This window comes from Rousettus aegyptiacus, unplaced genomic scaffold (assembly GCF_014176215.1).
Source record: "Rousettus aegyptiacus isolate mRouAeg1 unplaced genomic scaffold, mRouAeg1.p scaffold_m13_p_11, whole genome shotgun sequence".
Taxonomy (NCBI): domain Eukaryota; kingdom Metazoa; phylum Chordata; class Mammalia; order Chiroptera; family Pteropodidae; genus Rousettus; species Rousettus aegyptiacus.
In genome coordinates, this window is record NW_023416286.1 from 65,138,629 (window position 1) to 65,143,283 (window position 4,655).

The following is a 4,655-nucleotide window of genomic DNA, read 5'->3' on the forward strand; positions in this document are numbered from 1 at the left end:
TCGACCCAACAAACAAGGCGGAACAAAAATGTGACCAGCTTAAAAAAAAGATACAGATTTTTAAAACTCAGTTATGCCTAACTACAAAGAGGAAAAATGAGTGAAAATGGAACGCAGAAAGTGTGTTTCACAGCCACAGAAAATTATAAGGCAGACAGGAATCTTCCCACTGTTTCTGAATTACCGAAAGTTTCTAAAGGCTTGGGGTAATCAAAAATGAAAGAAAAGCAAAGTATCAAGGAAGAGCATCTGGCAGAAGTGGCGATTCCCACTAGGTCCTTGGTTCTGTAGGCACAGGCACTGACGGCAACTCCATTTCAAAAAATGCAGTAAGAATAAGTCTCTCAATGAATCGAATGCAGATTCTCAAGGGAGGACTTCCCCATCATACATATATTATATACCCAAGAAACTCCACTCCAAAAATACAAGGGAGCTGATAGTGTAGCACAGAGTCAAAAATGCATTGAATCTTGGAGGAAGGAGAAAAACAGAAGAAAATACAGGATTTGAGATAAAGGATTTGAATAGAGAATTGGCTGCTCCAGGTGCAATTTACTTGGTATAGTGGAGCGAGAAAAGAAAATGCCACCTGACAAAATTCACACGATTTAGCGCTAAAGTACCTGAAGCAGATTCAAGTAGAAATGGCGAATTAGTTTTAAATGTACAAAGTGGAGAAAAATACTCGAGTTCACCCTTGCATATACAAATTTTTTAAGAAAACATAAATATATCAAATAGCAAGAACTGCTATGGACAGGAGGATTTTTTTTTTTTTTTTAGCTCCTTTAACATCTATTGCTTCTGCGAGATTTCACTGAGTCTGTTATCAACTTCTAAAAAGAAGCATCTCTGTGTTTTTCTATGTCCTCATTCTAAAAACATCTTTGAAACAATGGCTCTAGTCACTCTTCTTTGAGTTTTCTGAATATCATAGGTGTGGAGGACGCTTTGATAGTTTTATTTTGGAATCTAAAGCATGGAGCTTTTGAGAGTCTGGGTAGAAAAGAACTTCAACTTAAATAAGCTGTCTCATAGTCCACAGTAGATACTTCAGGCTGCAGCAACTGAGGAAACAAAGCCGAATGAGGATTAAAGCATTTTGAACCTAACACTCATTTGCTTTATTGTACCAGAAAAGGAGGATATACAGTGTTTAAACTTAAATTTCTCTATGGGAATTGATAAAGAGAGAGTATATTGATGTTCACATTTGTATCAATCTGATCTCTTATTTGCATGCAATAGAAACCAATACTGATAAACATTTTTAAAAATTATTGGAAGACTATCAGGGGTACATGGAATCAGGGGAACAGGAGTCTGAAAAATGGGTGGCTATCGAGGTAACTTCTGAAGAAGAAGAAAAATATATCCAACAAGCATGTGTTAGCCAGAAGAGGCACGCTTGGCTGCTACTGTCACTCCTGGTGGACAGTATCACAGCTGGAAATGCACTTGCCACCCGACAGTGTTGTAGTTGCACTTAATGAGTTCTAATTAATTCTTTCTATGTGTTACCTACTGCAGATTCAATTTTATGCTCTCCAGGAACACTGAATTTTCTAAGCCTGGGTCCTATTCTAGTACCCTGCCCTCTGGAAGGTGGATAGAGATGGAGAGTGATAACCTTTCCTTTTTAAATTTGTATTACAGAAGGTTGGTCTTTTAATTGCAGAAATATTAAAAACAATGAATATTTTAAAAATTTCTAATGATTAATAATTACTCTAACAACTATAAAGTTTAAAAAAACACATATAAATCTATCTTCTTATTTCTGTTCCTTCAACATAGCTAAAATCACTAAACTCTTACTTTGAGATCTACATATTAGAAGGCAAGGTGTTCTAGTGAATTGCAAGAAAACATTTCTTTTATTTACTCACATATTTTAAACACAACTTGTTATAATTTATTTGAGAGGTAGGGAATGTGTTCCCTGAAATTTTTTTTATATATTAGTATATCTTGGTATACTTAATTTGAAAGACTTCAATAAAAAAATTATCGGAATTAATTACAATTTCAAGATTCACTTGATTACGTGGAGTACACTGTTTCTATGGTCCTGTGCTTGATATTTTGCCACCTGTAACTATAAGTAATATTCAATTTATATGACTTCTATCCATATCTTCACAGTTATTTTTAAATAGTTATTTTCTAGGCAATACAGTATTTGTGAGAAAGTCAATCAATACTTAAGTATTTTCTTTTCATCATTAATGTTTTTCATCTTTGAATAAATTAACTTTTTTGTTTTTGCATCAGGGTAAGACTATGGTGTTCACAAACAATGCATATATGGATGGCTAAAATGAAATAAATACACATCAATGATTTTCCAGACTAAAGGGAAGAATCACAACTCATAACTGTATGTGTTTACAACTTATAGAATACTTCCTAATACATTTAATTTTATGCTCACACAACTCTGGGTGGATGTATTTATTATCTTCATTTCACAATGGGCCAAACAGTTTTATAAAAGTTACATTATTTATAGATCACAGTGTTTTGACTGCCAGGATTAAAACTTTAGTCACAGACTATACATGCTGGGAATAGTAAGACAAAGGTAAAGGTAACGGTTACGGGGAATTTATAAATGTACACATAGGAATAGACAAGGTTGGGTTAATGATCACATCAGAAGCTAGGTAGGCTTCCAAAGAACTAGTCCTGATCTGTCATAGAGGGATTATATTGTGTTTGATACAGCGCTATACCATTAATCAGAAAACTGGTTAATGAACTGCTTCACTGTGACCTTGACCACATGACATTTAATTTCCATTGGCAATATTTTCCACATCTACAAAATTCAGTGTCTAATATAATCCTCTAAATGAGTCACAATTTTATGACTTCTTTTGAAATGGATGTGCTTCATAACAAAGCCAATTTCCTGCAATGCAGGGATTTTATCTATTCTGTGGTGGTAATCTAAGATACAAAACAAAATTTGAGGAATGTAAAAATCTAAAATATCTACCCATTTCAAAGATTTTGGTATTTGTGTATTAGATGTACATATTGTTTCAGGTATTAAAATATCCTCAACATACAAATATTTTCAGCAAGTGATAGTACATTGTTATTACTATCCATAAACAACTTTGGTTAGAATAAACCATTTTTGATCAGACATTGACTTACTTATTTCAAATAAATTTCAGAAGGTTAAGAGCAACAAACACCTAGTGATGCTAAGGGATACAGAATACAGAGTGCTGAATGTTAAACATTTGCTAATTTTCTTAAGGTTTCACCTTCATAAAATAACCTTAAAGCCATAGGAACCAGACACTTTCCTTTTCATAATCGTGAATCTAAAACATTTGATGCTCAGGGGTGACATACTCATTCTTGAGCCCACAGAAATTCAATTCCGCCCAGTGCATTGCACAAAAACTGTTGTCATTGTGATAGCAGACGATTCCTTCACTCTGTTAAGTGAACATTATTTTAAATTCTAGTGTTGTTATCTTAATAAATTTACCCATGGTTGTTTTAATTTATTTTTTCACTACTAATCCCCTTAGTATCTGTGATTTACCTATAACGTTACTGTCTCAACCATGAGAGTGGGTTCTTTTCTCTCTGTTTATATTGTTATTTTCATATTTGTAGATGTTCTTTTCCAGGCCTTCTATGCTTCTGACTTTCCAACCAACAATTATTGTAAGTTAAATCAAACTCAAAGTCCATTCTAAAAATACATACTTTAATATCCCTTTACTCTCCTAAAATGAAGGATAAAATGTTTAGAATGGGAAAATCCATACAGATGGAAAGTAGAATAGTAGCTACCTTGGGATAAAGTGAGGCGGAGACTGGAAACTTTGGACTACCTTTTCAGAGTGATGGAATAATTCTTAAATTAGAAAGTTGTAACAATGCACAACATTATAAATATACCCAAACCTCACTGAACTATATACTTTAAACTGATTTAAATAGTGAGCTTTATGTTAATTGTACTTAAAACAAGCAACTTATAAATTTCATCTAAAATAATGTATATAAAAATTGGGCAATATGCTAAGTCCTGAAGTGGCTTGAAAATATGGCTTCTGGAGGCAGGAAGTGTTTTTAAAAAAGGTGTTGTTAGAAGCTGGGGGGAAAAGTGATCTATACTGTGTAGAGGGAGAAGTCTGACAACACCTGTCTACAGTAATATGCTAAATAAAGAGTTCATATAATGAACTTGTCATTGTGGCTAAATATTTTTAGAGATATTTAGATGTATTAGCACCATCAACCTAGAAGGTGCTAATTGCTTTTTTTTCCTAGCTGTCCAAGGTAATATATAAGAGACATAAAATAAGAAGACATTTTAAAGGTTTATAGAAGAATTTAGACATATTAAGGATACTAAAGAGTCTTTCCAGTTAAAAAAAGTTTTTTAAAAATAAATATATTTTAAAAAAAGATAAAACAGAGTGCTGCCAGAAATAATCTGTTTCAAGATGTCATATAACCTTTTAAAAAATATCTCATAAAAACAGAAGGTTTTAGTTCATAAAACAATTCAGAAAAAAAATAAATTCAGAGATTTTTAGCATATACCACTTCAAATCTTGCTTCAATCTTCTGGTTAGACATGAAGTGTTGTAGGATTCTTGAGCGGTTTTCCCTCAAAA